The sequence below is a fragment of the Plectrocnemia conspersa genome, unplaced genomic scaffold (assembly GCF_051122295.1).
Source record: "Plectrocnemia conspersa isolate PC_06_02 unplaced genomic scaffold, ASM5112229v1 ptg000013l, whole genome shotgun sequence".
NCBI classification, from domain to species: domain Eukaryota; kingdom Metazoa; phylum Arthropoda; class Insecta; order Trichoptera; family Polycentropodidae; genus Plectrocnemia; species Plectrocnemia conspersa.
In genome coordinates this window covers 13,998,069-14,022,594 of record NW_028277177.1, presented here as the reverse complement: position 1 = coordinate 14,022,594, position 24,526 = coordinate 13,998,069, and the positions used below count along the sequence as shown (strand labels likewise).

The 24,526-nt window shown below is 28.1% G+C and overlaps 1 protein-coding gene across 1 annotated transcript in view; it reads right to left on the bottom strand.

Moving 5' to 3' along the window:
• lft (Limb expression 1 family member lowfat) overlaps nt 1-19,258 on the bottom strand; it is a 116,723-nt gene extending 97,465 nt beyond the window's left edge. Inside the window, exon 1 of the mRNA XM_088201396.1 lies at nt 18,995-19,258. The gene's annotated coding sequence lies outside the window, so the exon portion shown is untranslated. The remainder of the gene's footprint in view (nt 1-18,994) is intronic.
• Between the last annotated feature and the right edge of the window lie 5,268 nt (nt 19,259-24,526).

Below are 24,526 nucleotides of genomic sequence, written 5' to 3'. Positions count from 1 at the left end.
TAATAAAATATTCGAATATTTTATAGTTTACTATTTGATATTCTAATAGTTAAAAATAACAAATATTTTGAAACTCTTGCTATGACCAAAGACTCCCTTCAATATATTTTATTCAAAATTTATTGTTTTCCTAGAGAAAAATCAGTTACTGCAAATAAATATCTACTACCGTACCAAATGAAAAATCAACGCCACATAAAGAAAAGTTCAAAAATTATCTATTTGTATATTATTACTTATGTATAATATAAATTTTATAATATAATATTAGATTATATATTAAATATTATAATATTAAAAAATTGAATCAGCTTAAACCAGCAATAAAATATATTTTATTACACAATCAACTACATTAGTTCTGTAGGGATCTATTTTTAAGCTTATATATGATATTTTTAAGCTTAGTGATTTTTTCCCTTTTCCTTCCTTATAAGTAATAATATTAAATTTCTGCAAAACTAATCTGACAACAAAGTGATATATTGCAACACTAAATAAAAATATGCCAGAGTGACTTAAATACGATATATGTTCATATTATATATAAACACCGATAAACGAAAAAAATACAAATTTCATGAATTTTTATCAATTATAGAAAATCTCATTTTTAAATTATATATAAATAGGTTCAATATATAAAAATGTTAACTGACATTTTTAAGAACTCGTAAAACAATCAATAATTTACTAAATTTATAGTATTTCACAAATTTGACTTATATTAGATAAATAAACTGAATTTTAAATTGCAAATAATATTATAAATTTTCTATAAATTAAAAGAACGCATGAGTTTAAAATTTACATTAGAAATAAAAAGCACTTAATTACATAAACGATGAAATTAAATATCATATGGTATTGATTCATTTAGAAATAATCTTTAAAAAATTTTTAAATATCTTAAAAATCATATTGATTTAATGGCAAGTACACAAGTCTAATCCATTTAAAAATTACATACTAGTTTTCTTTAGAGTCGCGGTTCCTTAAACATATTTAAATAAATACTTAAACATGTGAATATAAACCTACGACTTACACTATACCTATCTTTATGATAGCATCGTGTCTTAAGTATATTAGTCTATTCCGTTTTTGCAAGATAGAGAAAGGATGCTGCGAATAAAACACGAGGATACTAAAATAACATTAACAGCTTACAGTTTCATATAAAAAGCCTTAAACCGTATATATAGTATGTATATATAATATATATTGTATGCATAAATATGTATTATGTACGTTCATTGTAAAGCTAAAAAATAAAAATATTAGTTTAATTTTTGTTACTAAAATAAGTTAATAAGTATTAGTATAATATTAAAACTAATATTGCAACAATTAAAATTTACTAAGCATAATAATAGCTCTTGTAGGTTTTAAGCCCAACTCTATTGTAAGTCAAAAGCAATTAACCTACAACGTCTTAGTCATCCGACCCACAGCATACAAAAAGTTGTCACGGTATAACGCCCCCATCTCCCGAGCCAAAAAACAATCGCGTCTAATTATTTTTCGATATGAACGCTTTAGTACAAGGATTAATTATGAAATTTTCATAATGAGAGCTCACAATACAAAAAAGAGGTTACACCCACACCGGGTCAAGATGACAGATTACCTGCTCTTCCTAGGGACGTGTTTAGAAGCAGTTCGCCTTCGCTCAGAGCAGATCATTGACCAACAAAACCAACCTACGGTTAATTCGAACTATGCGGTTGTAGAAGTGCCATGCCATGATGATTTTGGCGTCTGATAATAATGTTTTGCCACTTTTGTCGTATTAAATATTGTAAAATGAGCGTCGATCGACACTACCGTATGTATACAAAGCCAAGTTTCGCTAGGCTCACATACGCCTCTTTTTAATATAATATAGCGCTAGTGCCTCTGGATAGAAAAAAATATATAGCGTTAATGCCTCTGGGTGTTCCCACACTATTTTCCAGTGGCGCCTCCAAAATGCACCTAATGCATTATAATTGAAAAATGCATCTATATGGTGGTATGATAAATTTGGTAGCTTTCAATTAAATGGAAATTATATGACATAATCATTTAATTTTAAGACTCAGCATATAATATATAAATAACATAATAAATAATATGTCTCAGTTAGTGTTTTTCACATCTCAAGAAATGAGAATTGATCTAAATTACTCAAGAACTCTCGAGAAATTTGGATCAATAAAAAACTATATTTAATATATAGTATGTATTTATATTATCATATCATATATTTTGGTATATGAAAAATCAATTAACTGATTTTATTTACAACAATTTGTATCAATATGTATGCATGTACAATATAATTTAATTAATAATTAAAATATGAGGTTATCCCGAAATAAATGTCATTTTTACTTTACTGACTTTTAATATATATATTTTTATTAAATATGCATAAAACTTTTGTCATTTTTTTATTCCATTAGCATAAAATGTTGGAGGCTTTGATGAAATATATTTCGATAACCCCTTTTAGATCGAAATAAATGGTAGTCAGAAGGAGCGAGGCTTAGATAATAAGGTGGATAAGATAAAACCTTCCAGCCAAGTTCCTTGGTGTTATCGATAGTTATTTTCGCCACATGGAGACTAACTGTTAAAACGACATTTATTTCGGGATTACCGAATATAAATAAACGAACAATGGTAAAACATATATTATAACATACGAGTTCATAATTATTACAATAATAATTTAGAGATAGAATTATAATTCTGACTGAAATATTTATTGCATGTTTTAATAACGGTCACTCCCTCGTATTTTACAAAAATCTCAATATCACATCGTATGGTTTATATTGGTGTAGTATTTACATGAAAACATTGCCTTTCGTTTCATTTAGCCATCGAATGAAACCTTCATTCTTAAGTTATTCATCTTTGCTTTCGTAATGCTTTGTTGACAGGAAAATTTACCGTAATTCCTAAAGTCTGTCATAAAACTTATGTTCTCAAATAATCTTTTCGGAGCAAAGCTCAAAAATTCCTATCTCACATCCTCTACTACTTTTTCTCAATGCAGCACTTATAAACTATTTTAAAATATTCATTTTTAACAAAAAAACTTTGATGAGAAGTTAAAAACTATGTCTCAAAAATAAACACTTACAATATAATTATTATTATTTTATAGCTGGCAAATTTTCAAGGAAGTCGAAAGGAAATATTTGCTAATCATAAAACTTATATTGTCAAATAAAGTTTTTGAAGTCTCTTTTTTACTACAGGTTTTGAATTTAGTAGATTAAAACCTTTTTTTTTATTTGCATTGGCTGCAAGCCATTTAAAAATATACCTTTCGATAAATGAAAAATTATTAACTTTAGAGCAATTCTCGAGAAGAAACAATAATCACAGTTAAAGAGCTTATTTCACGTGTTATAAAAGTTGAACAGAAAGCTAGCCCATAAACTTTGCTGGCAATTTTATATTAGAAGATATAAGTAATATAGTTTACCTAATGCTACTGAGTGACATCTTTATTACTGTGGTTATATTTTTCAACACAAATAAATGAAAACAATAAACTTCGCGTGCCATTGTGATTAATATTAAAATATATTGTAAAAATTATGAACCATAACAATAAATCTTTATAATGTCCCGATTTTTGGAATAGTATTTATTTATCAATAAATAGTATTGATCATTCCGAATTCATAGAAAAAATTGAGTATGGATCAAATGTTTGCTTTACAAAGATTATCTTTCCTTTTAGACCCAATGATAAATCATATTTTAAAAACAAACACATGTTTATGAATTACCCAATAAATATTATTTACGCTAATTTATATTAAATTATAATAATCACAATGTAAATATATCTATTTGCTCATAAACAATGGTTCTGGAATAATTAAATAATTTTTAATTTTATTAACATAAAAAAATATTAATATTTAATTACATCTTTACAAAAACAAGAGTTGGGCGTATTATATTTATAAAATATCACTAAAATTAATTTATAAAAAACTATATAATCTGATAATTGATTAGGTATTATCATTCAAACGGATTACTTATTATATTATCATACCATATAATCTAACGATTAATGTTGCTATTAAGAAGCATATCTAGAATTAATTAATTATAATTTAATACGCAACGAGCCGCCCCTGTAAAACACCTCATAGCACCGCTGACCATTACATCACTGTTGATCTCTACGAGTATTTTTTTACCCTGAACGCCCACGTAACGGTTTGATAGACCAAATAACCATAGTGTCAGGGACGAGTTGGATTTTCTCGACTTACGTAAGAGATGAATAGCGATTTGCGCAAGAAATTGCATCTAGAGACATTCAAAGGAATCCTTGTAAGAAGATGGGTATAATATGTTCATACATTTCACTCTAGATATCTCTCACATATTTTGGCGTGTACATTTTTTTACACTGTGCATGCTGATTGTATTTGCCAAACCTGATATACAAATTTAGAAGACTTTAAGGTCGTTTGCCAATGCAAGTGCTGTTTTTTTGAGCCGTAGTAAAACAAGTTTTGTAAAGTCGGCTGCAGATAGATAACTAAGCGAGCCTTAGCATTTTATTGTGAGTGATGTGTGCATGCCTCGGATGCTGAGATAAAGTTTGCAAAATCGTTTTAGATGCTCAAATGTCGCGTCGCGTTGCTTTGATGAACTTTAACGACACAAAGAGATCTAGGAAATGTCATTTAATATTATAATATTATGTTAAATTCTATGGAAACAACAAAGCCACTCAAAAATATATTTATCATTCAACTTAATCATCGACGTTTGGTCCACGTCTAATTAGTTCTATTTAATCTTTAAAATAACCCATTGCCATAAATTGTTTGATAGTTAATAATTCTTGATTTTATCGTTTGATAAATTTTATAATACGATTACTAATTAAATAAATATATTTTAACCCATAAACTCATAAAATATATTTCATTTTAAAAAATCTTGAAATATCGCAAAATTTATTTTTTGCTATACCCATTAAAAAAGTCGCCTAATTGTAACGTTTTTCTTTATCATTAAGAATTCGTTTAATGTAAATGTTACAAATGCGACACACAGCTATAAAACCATCTTGTGTGCAAAAGGTTAAGTCAACACATAATTTATCGTTCGCATTAAAAAATAAATGGAATACCGACCGTTAATTGATTATATTGAACGTCCCTTGAGAGCGTTCGATCCGTTCGATTTTATTAAATGCTTATATTTTACGTTGGTCTTTTTTCATTGCATTACACTTCCGTCGTCGATTAAGGTTCACGACACGCGAAAAGATTGTTCATCACTGTCCGAGATCAACGTTCTCGAGGCAAGTCGAAGGCATTGTTACGTGTGTAACGTTGGGCAAAGATGTGTGGCGTTCGGTTTGCGCACATATGTACATGTAGTAAATGTGTATGCAAATCCGCAAAAATGTCGATTGTTGTGTCATAAATATTTTTGCCGATCGTGAGAAGAATCGGGCTCACTCTCGTCGAAATGAATCAGAAGAAGAAGAATGGCGCTTTGGATTGTAGGCAAATTAAGAAACATGTCCGAGCGAGTCTTGGCCCCCAGGCGCATATTTTCTAGACCGGGGATCGTCTGGCGTGGCCGACCCACTGCACTGGGGTCACCAACCAAAACAAATGACCAAGACATGAAATGGGTCGCATAATTACGATGGAGTTCCTAAAAAATGTCATTCATTAAAAGGGCAAGATACGCGACCTACGATTTGTCACGTGAAAATATGATAAAAGAAAAAATTGATAGAAAAGATTATGAGGGTGAGAATATAAACCAATTAGGATAATATCTTGTCAGTCATCAAATCCTTAAAATATTCGAATTCGATGTAAATTATTTTTCTGCAATATTAAAATATACATAATCTTAATTATCAATCTGAAACAGCAAGAACTCACGAACGGTGAGCTCAGGTGTCATGAAATTTACACAGAATTTTGAAATTAACGCAAGATTTTTCTTCTTACAGCATTCTTTGTATCAGAAAATGGAGTTTTGAAATGGTTTTTTTTCGATCAAAGGATAGAAAAAAATAGCAATTTTTTGCTATATAAAACCCAGACAAACTTATAGTTGCTATACAAAGCCTAATACGTAGTTTTAAATTAACTAGACATACACAACGTAAAGTTAAGATACAATGATAAAAAAATAAATCTAAAACAATATATTTTAGGGTTAATTTATAACCTCTCTATTTATTTGAACATGTCATGTTACTAGCACGAAAACCAGTGATATAAGTTATTGATTCATACCTGAAAGACCTAAGTTCGAATCCCGTATGTAACCTAGTGTTTTTTAAATAAAATTAGTGATTAATGTTTCTAATCTTACGGATGAATCATTTAAATAAAATCAAGTCGTGTTAGTGACATATGTATATTGGTTGTAAGCTGTAAATAATTTAAAATTAATACAATATATGTCACTGAAATTTCAAAATGGTGTCTCACTATTTACCCCGTTATAACGCATTGGGCAAACACATGACATGTTGCAACGAAAGATTTACGATAAATAAATGTCATTTACACTATTTTTATGCACCTAGCTTGAGTTTCTGATCTCTCGATTTTAATTCAATCAAATACAAAAAATATTTTCACATTGCTAATAAAGCTTAAAGCATGTTAAAACTATTTTTTTAATAAGTTAATCAGTGAAATCGGATGCCTTTTTTCTATTCATTAACATAAATAACACTCCTCGATTTAAATTGTCAATATATTATAACAGCAGTTTTGCTTTTAGATAAAAAAAAAACAGATTTAGAATTGACAAAGCTATTTTTAATACATATGACAATTATGTTTATTACTATAGTATTCATTTTGTTTGCCACGTCATTTGGATCTTAGCAGAAACAAAATATAGTCAGTATTGTATCTTTAGTTGCAATATCATTTAAATATAATATAATTATTAATAAAAATGCAAACATTTATTTGAGACGAGCACAGCAAAATATTTGTTACATCTAAATACACTTAAATTGTTTTGAGTTTGTCATAATTCCTTTTTCTAAATGCTTTAATTACAAATAGGCTTACTACCATGTCCGTAAGTCTCGGATGCCAGATATACAAGCCTATTTGTGTTTCGCTGGTCTTTCGATGCCACAATAAAACAGTCTTTATACTAGGATCAAAGTCGCACACAAAAGAAAAAAACTAGAGAAGAAGTTAAACTCTGAGAAAAATAAATAATTTTAAAAACATATTAAATGAAAGCTTTATATGTATTTTATAAATATTGTACCGAATATCAAAATACTGGATTGGGAATAAAAATTCATTTTTACAATCGAAATATTCTAGTGTATTTTTTGCGGAGCATAGAGAACGTGGTTTAACCACGAGTTTAACCACAAAACAAATGTTATTTAACATATTAGAATTGACAGACCTACGCATAGCAGAGTATATAATGTAAGATTTAATCCTTAAATAAAGAAAAGTTGGTAGACCCATATTGATGTGGTTGTAATGCACGGGTTATGAAAAGAGTGAGATGGGGATAATAAAGGAGGTAAGGTTTTATTATTTTCTAATTAAACATGAAAACTAAATATTTTTGTATTATTTAAAAAAAAGAAACATTCAAATATATTAAAGAAAAACATATATTTTTCAATATAACGTATTTCAGTGTGCTGCTAAATTATCTGTGACATTTTATGATAAATGCATGACTTTTTTATGAATTACTTAATGCGCGCTATACTTTTTTTAATGCATTAAAATCATAAAAATTTTAGCTACAAGGCTATACAAATTTTATTTTCAAAAAAATATATTTTTAAATTAAATAGTTTTAGCTAACACAATAAAGCTTGTGCATAGATTTGTCTTAACTGTAACTGTAAATTTTCCAATAGTATTAATTTTGTTGTATATAAATAAAATTGGTTATATTACATATATTCTAACCCTATTTCTAAGACTGAAATAATATGTCATTATGGCAGAAATTGGTTTAATAACATTATTGATAAATATGCAAAAAGTGTATTACAGTCGATTTTGAAATGGTTGCCATCCACTGAGCAGCGTAACGTTATTTATAGTGAGTCCACGAGAGGCTGATTGGATAAAAATAATTAATAATATTTCGATAATGATTACGGTACAACTTTTATGGCTGGCGAAGAAAAAAATCGCCTCAATATCAAATGCACGCCGGGCAGACAGATTCCGTGTAATAAATGTCACTTTTATTACAGGAAATAACTTAAAATACTCCAACGGACCAATCAAAATACTCATTCCCGTATTATTTATTTGGATAATTAATGCAAATGAAAATGTGTTAGCACGACGAATAAATAAATTATTTTCATGCCTATCGCCTCTCTCTCCGTCCTACGTCTATTTATACTGACCAATCATAGATCACCAACATACACTATTGTATATACTACACAGTATAAGATAGTTTATTTTAAATACTTCAAATAAATTAAAAAAATAATTTATTGCATAATTTTGAAAAAATATGACCTAATAATCAGAATAAATAAAAAAATATTTTTTAAGAATAATTGTAAATAATTGTAAATTTTTTAAGAATAATTGTAAATAATTGTTAAAAAAATACATATTTTAAATGCATTCAGTACAACATATGGTAAATTAAAATAAAAAAAATTGTTGTTGATATATCGCAAATTAGCAATTAGTGCTTTTTAAGCCACGATATTACTTATTTTAATTTGTAGGTAATTTAAAAATATTAGAAAAATTAATATTAAATATAATCAAATCGGTGATAAAGGAATTTTAATATCTTACCAAATCATTAATTTGTCCTTAGAATTAAACACATATAACCCAGACATTTGACAAAGTATGCCACCCTGGACTATTCTACAAAATTAAGGGACTGCTTTTTGTTGAATAAAAAAATTTCTATCTGAAAGATAGACACTTCCAAATTAATATCGGAGGAGAAAACAAAAAACTGTACCAAATATCTTCCGGTGTGCTTTAGGGTAGCGTTCTTGAACCGATACTGTATTTGCTACACAACCCCAAAAATAGCATCGAATAGACTGCAAAATCATCTCTCAAAAGTGCAAGTTTAGCTCTTTAAATGGCAAATCAGAGCTAAAGAAACTAAATGAATCCATGTTATGTTTACGCTGAACAAATATACTTGTCCTTTGTAATATTTTAAAATTCATCTCGACAAAAGATTATAAAACTTATACTTGGAACAAAAGAGAACATCGCATACTCTACTGGCTCACAAGACAGAATTCAGGCTTATCTTTGAAGAACAAAATGATAATTCATAACTCTATGATAAAACCGGCGTGGTCTTATAGAGCTCAGATTTAGGGTATGACTATCATATCTAATATTAATATTCTTGAGAGAATCCAGATTAAATTATTCATTGGTTTTTGCCTAGCAATTACATATTAAGTGGCTGCAACTGTGTCAGTGTAAAAAAAAACAATTAAAAAGATACGTCAACAATATTTGAACAGATTAAAAATTCACTACTAAAACACAATGTTATAACCAAACGGAGATTTAAGGGTGTAAATGTGTTAAAAATAACAATATATTTAATTGACATAATAAATATGATAAGCAATAAAAAGTACTACCAACAAATCTATTATAAGATTAGACTGTAATTCAACTTAATTAAACATACTATTTTTTATGTTAATTACTTAAAGGAAGCCTCTGGTAGAAGACTTTACTTCACGTATCTTTACTTCAAGTATCATAAACTTCAATAGTGTTTACAAAAAAATTTTATATATTTAATATCTTAATTTTTCTGTAGAAATGTCCTAAATACAAGATGTACTATTTTAATACAAAAGAAAACAGCCAACAGAAGGACAATAATCGATCATATATTTAAAGAATTCAATGCGATTCACATTTTTGATATAATTTACATAATCGATATATTTATTGTATTTTATTTTTAATGTTTCGCAAATATTTATAATTAAGCAATTTTTACTTCATAATATGTGCTTTTAATTAAATATTTTAGAAATACAATAAAAATATTGATAAAATTATTTTATTAAATTTAATCAAAAACCATAATAGATAAACTACTCAAAATACCATGATTTTTACCAAAATCATATATTTATTTTCTTGTTATATTGCATTATTTTAGCTTAACCCAATATATATATTTTTTATTTATATCTATATTTATTTTAAATATATGTTCTTTTAATGTATATTAAAAAAAATAGCAGCTCGTAAATTAAATAATAAAAACTATGAGCACAGTATTTTAGAATTACTAATTGTTATAAATTAAGATAGTATTTATTTATATGTATATAGGAATTTTTACACATGCTTTTAATTTATTTATGGTTTGATACAACTATTTTTAATTTATTAAAAGAATAAATTTATTAATTTTTCATCTTCTCAAATATCCTAATCAAGACAATAAATAGATAAGTTACCCAAATAAAATTATTTTAGTAACGTTTATAATACTTATATTTGTATAATGCCATTAAATTTATTTATACATTGAAGCCTTTTAATTTTATTTATAATTATGATGACTGTATTCATAAAGTAATTCTAAAAATATCTTTATGGTAAAATAAAATTATATATTAACATAAATCGAGGTGAATAAATAAAAATCATACAATGATATGAAGCTCTCTAAAATGCTCTCATCTGAGTAATATAATACTACATAAATATTAAAAATTAATAGATACGTATATACATATAATAAAATATTTATATTAAGCGATAGTGAACTATCACTATTATTTTTTATGGATATATATTTAATATATTCAAAAAAGTCCGTATATTCCCAATAAACCTATGATCTAGGCGCCATAGTTCATCTCCATCCCCACTCTTAAGAAATCCCTTTTTTACCTGAAGCTAGTTTGATCTCGATCCGATGAATGAATGTGAAGGTGAGCAAACCTCGGCAAACAGCTGTTTATGACAGCTGAATCAGAGGTGATGGCCGGCACCGTTGCATCTTAACTCAGTCCATTAAAAAGACTACAACAGGTAAGAAAATAGACTACCCCGGGGGCCGGCAAATTGATATTCAAAAGGATCTCACACAGGTAGTAGATAGCGCGCACAGGTGGAACTCAATCGGGGGAAACAAATAATACTACACACGGATGCTTATCTATGGCCACCATTAGATATTCTAAGCACACGTAAACATATACAGACGACACAATTATGTAAATTAATATGTTATATAACACCTATTGGGCGATGTGAAATGACACGAATGCACATAAAATTAAATAAATTGCTTTCTATTATACAATAATGTGACGCTAGGAGAAAAAAAAAACACATAAGATCTTTGGAGATATATTCAATTATGAAGCATTAACGACGGCTATAAACATTCAAATAAAATGTCGCTTATAAATATGTATGTGTTTTTAACGTAGAAAAGAATCTGCTACCGTGTTATATTCTACAAGCATAGGGTCAAATTTTTAGAGCTCTTTTGTTTGCTATTGATGCTGATTTTATATGTTTTAAAAACAGGTTTGGATGAATTTAATTACATGCTTTATTTACATTTATTTTATGAAAACTGAATATGTTTTAACGTGTGTAATTAGGCATTCCTTTAGCTACCGAACTAGAGTGGCGAACAAAAATATCGTAAGTCATCCCCCTGTCACAATATTAATTCAAAATAATTCAACAAGTATCCAGATAAGATCAAATGCTATGAACCGTGGCGCTCTCAACGCTCCGAGATAATATCTCGACTATGAAATTTTGACAAACTCATCGTACGATTCTGGACCACTAAATTTAATATTTATATTCAACAGATGCAATTAGAAGCAACAATAACTGGACCTTTGGATATCTAAACAAATTACTACTATTGTCAATATAACATCAATGTACTCTTATTCTGCTAATACCTGATTTGCAAAGTGATGAAAGTAAAACATATATATGTTACAAATACTATTGTAGAAATAAAATATAATTTAAATGCATTATATAATTTTTCCTTTCTGCCAAATTTCTGTTAAATTTTATCAGAATTTAAATAAGATCAATTAAATAATATTAAATTTAATAGAAAAAATATTTTTGAGAGATAGAAAATAAAAATATAACAGTAAATTATATTCACAAATCATGGATAAGCTTTGCCACCGGCCTTTCAAAGTTACTGTGTAGTAATGTAAAATAAAATTCTAACGTTGAATACATAAGCTTACATCTGGACTAAAATTGAAAAACACATTTTGGAATTTCTCTCTGAAAGGCTTGCCGCTATTACGACCCTTAAACCGGTATTTAATCAATAAAAATAAAATATTATTGCACAAACAATTAATCACACATTATTAACACATGCTTGCCCAGCGTAAAGTAACACTAGTAATACTTTTTTTTAAATTGATTTTCATCCACAATAAAGCTAAAAAAAAAAATATAAAATTCATCTTCACATTCATACTCGAAAATACTATAGGAATATTCCGCGTAACAGCTTAACGTAATTTATTTCTAGTTATTAATTAATTTATATGCAAATCCGCACAAATCAAACGGCAATACGAAACCAATCAAAAAGTATGCATTTTTCTTTTGACGCCCTTACTGATCAGTAATTCGCACAGCATTGCTATGCATATTTTACATAATTCAGAAAGTTTAACGATAACAAATGTAATTAATGATTAATTAAAATATTTATTAATAACCAATAATTATTTTTTAATTAAATAATATTTATAGGCAATTATTTTTTTTTGTACCTATTGGCTAAATAAATTAATATCAGTAAAAACCGGTGAAAAACTTCGTCTATTTTTTATTTAATATTCGAATAGTTGAAAACTACGAGTAGTTGTGAATCCTAATTCGAGCCTGTTTTTCTAGATTTTCTTTGAGAAATTATTAGAAGAGCACCGAGAGTTTAACGAAACAATTTTATGACATATTAATGTAAAGCATGATTTTTCTTATTATGCTGCAATCAAGTCAAAGTTTAGGAACAGGCTCAACGTCACACCACGAAGAAGACTTGCAATTTAAGGATACAAAGTCATCGTCAAAGTCAAATTATTAGATAATCAATTGTTTTTGTCACATATTTTAACTTCAATTATGTATTATTATGATTACGTACACTACAAAATAAAAGGTTCCGTCAAAATTTAAAAAGTCTAGTTAAGAAAATTACCTTCACATATTTTCTACGCGGCTTATAACATATTGTTTAGATTTACGTTTTGTCTGGTAGTAAATCTTAAATTTCATAAAATTAAAAATTGGATTTAAATTCTTATTAACGTTATCAGTAAAATTGATATTTATTAAATATATTGATAGTGAAATATGGTTCATTTTCCTATTTGTAAAATTTTGTATTAAAGAATCTGAAAAATTGCATTGAAACGCTTATAGATATGTAGTAAAATAATAAAATATATTAAATTATTAAGTGTTCTTTGCTATAGCTATGCATGTAGATACATATACGAAAGGCAAACGCTCTCAATTTAAAATCGATCCGCAAAGTGGTTACCGACGAGCAACAATTGTTAATTTTCGAAGCTGCCCGAGACTCATCGACGGGTCGCAGTCTATTTTTTGGCGGTCGTAAAGACCAGTTTTGAATATATTGCATTTTTATACGAAATTTTAATAAGATATGCAAATTGGAACGAGCTTGGCAGCAGCGGGTAAAAAAGATCGAGTGCAGCACACGGCCGAGCGCATAGAGCGATAATTGATATGAATAAGAAGAGCATTTTTTTATTATTTTTCACTTCTCTTGCAGCCGCAAAAGGCACCAGAAGCAGTCTGTGCAGCTTCCTCTTGATGTAGGTGCAGGTTGTTTGTCGAGCACTTTTCATATTAGTTGAATGAAATCACCGGTATCGTATTTCCTAGCGAGGTCAACGATTCCACAGATCAACTCTCGCCAGCCTCCGTTTGGACCAAACCGAAATGGACCGGTGCACGCTGACCGTGCGCCCATTGAACCTATTCAATCAACTAATAAGTAATAACACACATACGAACACAACCACACACAATTTCGTGTGTATGCGGAGAAACTCGGTTATTTGAAATACGCCTCAAAGTGAAAAACTAGGGCAAAGATGCACTACAATCCCGAAGAAAGAGTTAAACTATTTACCTCTATAGAGGTAGTGTTCTTTTTGTTATTTTAAATTGATTATTCATTTGAATCCAACATTCAATTTAAGAAAAAAAACATTAGTTTGCATAAATATTTCGTATCCATCAACGCGCTGTTTTTTTTGTAATTATTTGCATCTGCTTTTGGATGCTAACAAGTCAACCTCCGTAGCATTGAGTGATTGCACTTAAAACTATCTAATGACATTGCAAATTATAAATTTAAGCCACTAGAAAATCAATTAAAAATCGCTATGAATCAATAGGATTTAATCAACTTTAAATGTTAATCAAAATCATTTTCTCTATAACATATATGCACATACAAGTGTTCATTATCTTTACAATCAACCACAATTTTTGTATATCCAAATTTATTTATTAGCAGTATTATATAGCTATCAACTTTAAATGCTAGTTTGTGATTTGGGGAATATTACAATGTAGCTAGATAACTAGTAGTTCTTATTTTATTGTATAATTGCTTGAGCACAATTAACGTGGTGCAATTGAAATCACCTAGTATATCGACATATACATTTATATTGTATTTGCGCAGTTTTTAAGCCATTTATTGGATAATTGTTGAAATCAAGCGTCGAAAAACTACATATTTAAAAAAAATATACTATATTGTTATAACGTTTAAAATAAATTCAGTAAATTGAAAAAATCGCAGCAGAGAGTAAGTTTTAAATTTCTACTTCACTATTACGAACATGTAATATCACATTTATAGTATAATATATGTATATGTACCTATGTGATATTACATTATTATCTGATATATATGTAGGTAATAATAATTCTGTATAAAACACAATATATAAACTATTTAACAAGTATTAAATAGCTTATTTCGAGTTCAATTTATAAAATATGAGCCAGATAATAATAATCGAAAGATAGTTTTTTACTAAAAAATAAATATTAATAGAACATACTTTTCATCACATGGCAAAGTTTTCAGATTGAATACATTACGCTTTTAGAATTATGATCCTATTACTTGGAATAGAGGCTCTATTGTGTTCTTTGTTTCATTTTATCATAGCGCCTGCACAATTAAATAATATCGAACCTATTTTAGAAAAGAACTATAAAATATTCGCAATACTTATTCAATCTGTTTTAATTGCCATATAAAACTAATAAATAAATAGTAATATAAACGTATTCGAAATAATTTATATATATTCAATGGTATCAATCACAATAAGCTATTATTATTGCACTGCTAATATTATATTAAATCATATTGCTCTCACAGTCATGTCTAACTACGATTTTAATAATATGCATTAAAATATTTGCAACATTCTATAAATGTATATGTTTCAATTACATAAGCTTATCCAAAAGTACCAATCAAAATGATAAATTTATTATACTTTTTATAGAAAATTGTAATACATGCACACTCATGTAAAACTTATAAATATATCATGTTCAATCAAAGTTAATTTTAGTAATTGCGACATTGTTAAATTAAAGCAAATTTTAGTAACAGGCGTTAAAATATTCGCGACATTCTTATTTGCTTTAATTATTTAAGAATATTCAATGGTATCAAGCAATATAGGATATTTATTACACTTTTTTAATTAAAACATAATGCTTAAACTAATAAATAAATTATATTAAATCAAAGCGATTTCAAGTAACAGACATTAAAATCTGTTTTAATTGTTTAGGCATATTCAATAGTATCAATTAAAATAGGCTATTAACTACAGTTTATTTTTAATTAAAGCAGCAAAACAATCATGTAAAACTCATAAAGCAATCATGTTCAATCAAAGCGAATTTTAGTTTAAAAAAATTGCAACATTCTATACATTTATATGCTTCAATTGTATTGGAATAATCAAAGGTATCAATTAAAATGAGCTTTTTATTGCACTTGGTTAATTAACTCAGTTCCATGCAAAACTAATAAATAATGTTTCAATTGTACTAGCATATTTATATTTATTGCGCTTATCATTTTAAATCATACTGCCTGTACAGATGTGTAAAACAAATAAATAAATTTTGTTAAATTATAGTAAATTTAAGTAACAGGCATTAAAGTATTTGCGATATTCTTATATATTTTAATCGTTTAGAATATTCAATGGTATCAATCAAAATAAGCTATTTATTGCATTTTTTCGAATTAAATCATGATCCATGCACAGTCATCTAAAACTAATAGATAAATTATTTTTAATTTAATTGAATTACGGTAGAAAACATTGCTACATTCTATATGTTTAACAGTACCATCAAAATGCGCTATTAATTATACCTATTATATTAAATCATAGTGGCACAGTTATTTTAACCCTTAAATGCATGATTTTTCCAAATTCAAAAATAAAAATATTTTTATACTAAAATTAGGCTTATTTGTGGATTATATTTATAAAAAAATGCTTGTTGTAAATATGCAACATTATGCAGAACGCGAAGAAGGTATATTAAAATTAAAAATATTTACAAGTGGAAATTCTTATTATTAAAACATAAGACCACACCACATTTTTCACACATTGTTTGTGAAATTCCATTGCATTTTGCATCTGTTCCTTATGGTCAATTTGGGCCAGTGTCCACAACTGCTATTTTGTTTATTTTATGCAACTATTACAAAAAATAGAAATCAAAAATAATTAAACAATGGTAGACTAACCTTTTTGGAGTATTTAAATTAATTTTATTTCGTTTTATATCCACTAGCACCAATGAAAACAAATGTTCAAATTGCACCGTGCATTTAAGGGTTAAACAAATAAATTATGTTAAATTAAAGCGAATTTTAGTTTTAGGTATTAAAATATTTGCGACATTCTTATCTGTTCGAATTGTTTAGGAATATCAAAAATAAGATATTTATTGCATTTTTTCGAATTAAATCACATCTGCAGAGTCATGTAAAACTCATAAATAAATTATGTTTAATCAAAGCAAATTTGTTAAGATATTTGCGATATTCTATATTTTCAACAGTTTTAAGAATAATATCAATAAAAATCAGCTATTTATTTAATTTTTTTAATTAAATCATATTGTCATAAGTCATTTAAAACTCATAAATAAATCATTTTTAATCAAGACGAATTTTAGTAACAAGCAGTAAAAAATTTGAGACATTTTATACATTTATATGTTTCCATTGTATAAGCATAATCAAAGGTACAAGCAAAATTAGCTATTAATTGCACCTATTATATTAAATCATAGTGCCTGCATAGTCATGTAAAACTAATAAATAAATTGTGTAAATTAAACCGAATTTTAGTAACAGGCATTAAAATATTTGTGACATTCATATATGTTTTAATTGATTATGAATATTCAATGGTATCAATCAAAATAAGTTGTTTATTGTATTTTTTTAATTTAAGCATAAACCATGCACAGTCATGTAAAACTAATAGATAAATCATTTTAAATTAATGTGAATTGCGGTAGAAGATATTAAAATATTTGCGACATTCTATACATTAATATGCTTCAATTGCATTAGTATAATTAAAGGTATCAATCAAAATGAACTATTTATTGCAATTTTAATATCAAATTAGAATTACGTTAAATCAAAGCGAACTTTAATAACAGACATTAAAATATTTGCGACTTTAAAATATATTTTAAGTATTTAAAAATATTCTATGGTATTTTTTAAAATTAACTATTTATTGCATTTTTTACATTAAATCATAATGCCAGCACATTAATATAAAACTCATAAATAAATCATGTTTAATCAAAGCGAATTTTAGTTACAGGCATTAAAATATTTGCGACATTCTTACATGTTTTAATTATTTTTATATATTCTATGGTATCCATCAAAATAAGCTAGTTATTTCATTTTTGTGAATTAAATCACAATGCCTGAACAGTCATGTAAAAATCGTAAATAAATCATGTTTAATCAAAGCGAATTTTAGTTACTGCCATTCAAATATTTGCGACATACTATATTTTTAACAGTTTTAATTTTATAACCATATTTAAGGATATAAATCAAAATAAGCTGTTGTTCTCATTTTTTTAATTAAATCATGATGCTTGCAGTTATTTAAAACTCGTAAATAAATCATGTTCAATCAAAGCGAATTTTAGTAACACGCATAAAAAATTTTGCTACATTCTATACATTTATATGTTTTAATTCTATAAACATAATTATAGTGCCTGACGTTGTGTAAAACTAATAAATAAATTATGTTAAATCAAAACAAAATTTATTTAATAATTTTAAATGACTTTAGTAGTATACATTCAAATATTTTCGACATTTTATCACTTTCATCTGTTTGAATGATATATTTAAATATATTTGCTATTTATTACACTTTTATATTAAATTATAGTCTACAGTCATGTAAAACTATCAAATAAATAATAGCGAATTTTAGTAACGAACATTAAAATATTTGCGACATTCTATCACTTTTATGTGTTTGAATTATATATGCATATTTAAATGTATCGATAAAAACGTGCGCGGTGATTCAGTATGACATGTTAATCGTAAATATTTTTTCTCTTACGATGGACATAAAAGCTGGAAAAAGGACTCTCCGTGTGTCGTATTTACATGACAAACAATACCCTGAATTTTATGACAACACATCTCGGTTCACTTTCGTGCCGAGGCCCGGGCGAGCGGGTATCGTAACGTTTTACGACATGACAAAGCAATAAGTCGTTTGTTAATGGCATTTAATCGAATTTACGAAATAAATAATTTATGACGTTAAAGTGTTCGATTCGGACGGATCGGTGCTCACCAGTTCTGGTCGGGTGTTTACGATGCGAACTTGTTCTGGTGAGGGTTGCCAGTGTGCCGGATAGGTGCGGGAAACTCGTCCGTCTTGGCCATGTTCGGTGCTCGAAGGCTGTGCGAAAAGGTTTCACAGTGTCAAAGCGGAGAACTTAGAAGTTAAGATAACACAAAGCGAAAGCAACCGCTCCGCCGGCGGCCGGAGGCACACTGACGGCCTGAGCCACTCTGCTCACCACTCCGACACTCTCACTCCTGCTGCCGTTACTGCTGCTGGTCGTGCCCTTCCTGTCCAGGACAGAAGGACAGAGTCGATCGTCGTCCAACAAGGAGCCCATGTACACACATCTATACGCACGCTCTTTGTGCGTATGTGTGGATATTAACACATCGTGATTTCCCATAACTATGCTCAAATTTATTTTTGTAACTCACACCTAATTGATTGTTTTTAATTATAATATTATTAATCTTACAGTTGGCATAATAATTTTAATATCAAACTACAATGTTGCAAATATCGCATGTCTTGTATTAGTGTCTTAAATATAGTAAAATAACTGAGTCATACGTGAACAATTTTAAAATTAAAATAAATAAAACCAATCAAAAATAATTTTTATATAATATTAATATATGAGAAACATATCTAAACATAAAAAAATTATAATAGAAATATTAACTAAATGCAATATAAACTCAAAAAAGTATATGTTTTAAAATAAGCACTTATTAGAAGCATAAAGTAGTGCTAGAGTTTTCTCAATGATCCAACTTCAGTTTCCAAACTTAAAAAAACCATATCTATAGATTTTTTTTTTATTAATCGAACATTCGATGTTTTTCATTTATTATGAAAAAAAGATCAATTAAACGGATGCCTCTGTACCTATAGCTGTAACCCCACAAAAAAATCGCATGATCTTTGCGGCCATTTGACGTCACGAAAACGTGAAATAAATTTAAATACCTTGAAACTTCTCACGCAAAACATCCGATGTGTGGCAGTCATGCGCCTAAACGCTCACCGTTGACTTTTAGTCAATATCACATAATTTTCAAAAAAGTAAGGCTCAATGACGCCGCCTGACTACAATGCGCACCAAACAGTCACTTTTTGGACATATAATAGTCTCTCGTGAATCACATGAGAATTTTCCTTGCCCCATATGTAACAATTTTGCTTATTAACATACACAGAGAGGTAAAAATGTACCTCACCAGAAATGATTTTCTTTGAAAAATCAGCATCAACTTCCTGCTGCTCTAACATTCACTGTCACTGCTCTCTGGGCTCAGTTCTTGTGCTATCTGAATTTTATACGGGTGTAGGTGCAAGTCTAAATGCAAAATACGCCAATTGGGAGCCGTAAGAAAAACTTACAAACGCCGAAGAATCGACAATTCCTTGTCTTCAGAAGCAGAACTTTTCCTATTCTAATATTAATACTAATAGTTTAATATTTTATATAATTTAAAGAAAGAGAAAACATTGCTTTAATGATTTTTTGTATCTATTGCCAACTTTCCTAATGTTTTATATTAATATTTATGTATTTCTGGTATATATTAAGTGTCAATATTAAAACAAAAATATATTAAAATAGCATATTTTTTAATATTTTATTATCTTTTTATGAAATAACTTTTAGCATAAAAATCAGGTACCTAAATTAAAACAATTCACAAAAAGTAGTTTTTCACATAAGAGAATATTTGTCTTTCGGTGATACATTGTTTTCTGTGACCGTTTCATAACAAAGAAATGTTCATTCAATGCACCGGAGAACTCTTGCGTGTTATTTAGTTCAGGTCGTAACTAGAGCCTTTGTGTGATCGCACTACTGTTAAATAATCACTTTTGGTCACAGTAATTACGCGAGTTTCAAGAAAAGTCCTTTACAAACGTGGCTCTGTGTGGTCCGCCACATTACGTTTTACAATTAAGATAACCGCATTTCTACCCGATATAAAACTATTTTTATGCATTCATGAAATGCTACAAATGCTAAGAATCTGATGTGAAATATTTATGAAACGATGATTCTGCGTAAAAAACAAAACGGTTAAAATTGTGTGTCTTTTACTATTGTTTCATATGTTTATTGTTTTTGTGTTTATGCTAAATCTCGCATTTATTCTTTATTTTATAGTAAATAAAAGTACATACATGAAAAAATAATATCGTTGAATTTATAAACCAGTTTTAAAGTTAAAAATTATTATTTAACAATAAATTTAACGAACTGAGTATCAAAAACATATGTCACGTTTACCTGATTAAACCTTTCGATTATCACATTTTTAAATAAAATATAATCAAATACATCGATTGAACGTGTCCGAATTCACTTTGATGCATTATTGAGTTTTAGAGGAGAGGAATTGAAAAATTACCTAATCTGTGGAGAAACGTATGTCATTAATTTATGGTATACCTAATATATTACCATTAGAGTTTATTGTTGTTTTTAGATAAATGCGTGAATTACAAAATCAATGTGTTAGTAAAAAAATAGTTTTTAATTAAATACTTTAACTTCCAAAATTCGTAGAACTTATTAAAGTGGTGGAAATAGTACGCTAACCCTTTTGTTATATGTGAAACATCTACAAAAATCATTTCGACAAAGAAACCTAATGTATTCATATTAGATTCTTGTATGGAAACAAATTCTGATAATAAATATATCGAAGAAAATATTAATAAGAGCAATGCTTCTATAGAAACCATGCAAAATTAAATTGAAATGTTCTTTTGGAACAGGTAATTAAATTTTTAATATTCGATTCAATCATTAAACCAACTTCAATAATATTTAATATTTACTAAAATTTGTTGGCTATATGTATTTTTAGGCTCTCGCTTTGTAAAGCTTATGCGTATAAAGGCAACTATTTCGACGTCTGCCTCAAAAAATCAACCAGGCTCCATTAAAGTGATAAAGTGCACAGCACACATTTTAAGACCTCGCAGCGTTTGTTTATTGTGCAAGATATGACCATCACGATCGGTCAATAAAAGCTCGGGCGTCACACGTCCGTAGGGCTCGTGTCCTTTCTCGTATCCTTTTCCGGGTTGATAAAGCGCGCGTTTTGGACCAAAGTATATTTTTAAAAAGCCGCGACCCCGGCGAACTTTGACCGGAATTGAAGAAACTTATTACGGCACGAAGACGGAGTGCGTTGACTCCTTTGTAAAAAGCTCGTTTCATAATTGTTGGCGAAGCTCTCCACCGGAGTAAAAGCTTTTCAATAACCATTTCGTCGACAACTGGTCAAATAGTTGTGCGCTCTACAGAACAAAAGGATACCAACCCAAACGGCACATGTGTTGCAACTAAAACACTCATTATATAATGCACACATCATCATATGTACGTACAAACGAGGGAAGGTTAAAATTTTTTCGACCTTTAAATGTATTCAAAATAATATTATGAAAGACATTCGGAATGCGATTTTGACAATACTGCTATTTAAGTTAGGGTCCACTTGATGTGGCAGAAATTATTAAGCCTCGGTTGCCTTAATGTTGTTTATAATGGGCATGTCAGTGTTTCGTTTTTTCTATTCAAAAAGACAACTGGTGCTGAAAATCATATTGTTTATGTTTATAAAAATGAACCTAATGAACAAGTATAATGTGTAAAAATAGTATCATGAATTTAATCAAGAAAATGTTAACTTCGTGGAAGATCATATTTTGTCACTGTTACTCATAACACATTCAATTAATTAAGGAAAAAAATGTTTTGATTAGTTAACTATCTGTGTTCTAACGGTGTTCTTTAAATATTATAAGTCAATCCAAAAATAAAATGATTAAAACTTTATTTGTATATTTAATTTATGAATATCTTGTATCTTAGAAAATTTAATAATTAAATAATATGGACAATTTAAAAAAACATGGATTCTTTATTGAAATAAATTTATAAATAAATATGAAAATCGTTCAATAATATTTTTTTCATATAAAGAAGAATTTTCTCCTCACTAAAATAAAATCAAAACGAAATTCTAATCATTAAACTTTTTTATATCTTATTTTTTTTCAAAAATCATTAAGCAAAAATTTTTAAAATAATAGTGATAAAGATTGGCCCAAACGCTTGCTATAATTCTCTTTGAATCAACCTAGACACCGCCACCCGATAATGACACCTGCGTTGTAGATCTTTGTATTTAAATAATAAATATAAATCAATGGCAATAAGTCTAAAAAACTTTTTTTAACAACAATTTATGCACTTTCTGCTAATTTTTAAACATGTAGAATACTAGTTTTTTTAATATTACTCTTAATCAAAATTCATCAAGGCGAATTTTATCATTATAGTATCGTACCACTTATTACCCTGGATAGCTTAGCTTATAATTTCATTTATTATCTAGCATTTTTATTAAAGCACAGTGTTTCACATAAATCTAATAAAGCCTCACACAACCGGATTGATGGTTTTCGTTGGATTGATGGAGCCCTCCGCAAAACCACAGCCTTCCGGCTCGGTTACCGACTGACTTCCCACAGATATTTCGCCTTTCAAAGTTCCAAAAAATCACGCGATCCCGGTGATTATGTCGATGTAATAAAAAAGCGAATAAAGAAAAAAAAACAAGACCCGAGACCACCGAAGATCTGGACAAATAATATTATCTTCGGTAAGTGAAACTGGTCGCTTTGACGTGAAACCATTTCGAGAGATTATTACTTATAAAAAGTTATTACTGGTGGGCACCGTTCAGTTCCTTAAATGCGATTTAATATCTTTAAAGTGAAAACCGCACAATATGATACAAACACAAAAGGCACTTAAGATGCGGGAAAATATTAACACGGCTTAAAAGTTTTTCCCGAGGTATGCGGTTTCGAACGTTTTTAATTTTATCGCGGTCAGTGAATGTGAAGCTTTTTTTAATCAGCATAAAGTTGACAATAGCTTATCTGAACTAATATTTTTTATACACTATTATTAATCTTAAAATGCACATACATATACGTCTATATATGTATAGACATTATTATTTACTTTTATTATACCCCTTCGTTTTAATAATATCAGTATTACAAAATATTGCCTCTTATATATTTTTAAATATTGCTTTACCCTTTTAATAATTAATAATTGCACTTTTAAACCTCAACATTAGTTTTTTCTTATAAATTTATAATAAATGATCTCCGAATTCAGCACAATATAATCCGTTATGAACCCAATAATAAAGTATACAAGCAAAATAAATCACCTATAATTTTTAAACTGTATCTAATCGCTTCAGTGAATCCGCAAATAGTTTTAAAAATAACTTCTCGGTATTTTTACTATAAATTTTAGGACTACTTCCTCTTCAGATGTACAGTTAAAAACTCCGTTAATAATTTTATTAAATTGTTATATAATAAGACAGCAGTAATAAATTTCACTCTATCATAAAACTATTGCACATACTATATAGTGAGAAATGCAATTCGCGTTCAACTACTAAATTACAAATTAACTAAAGAATTTAATCGTTAAAGGCCAACAAGGAAAAC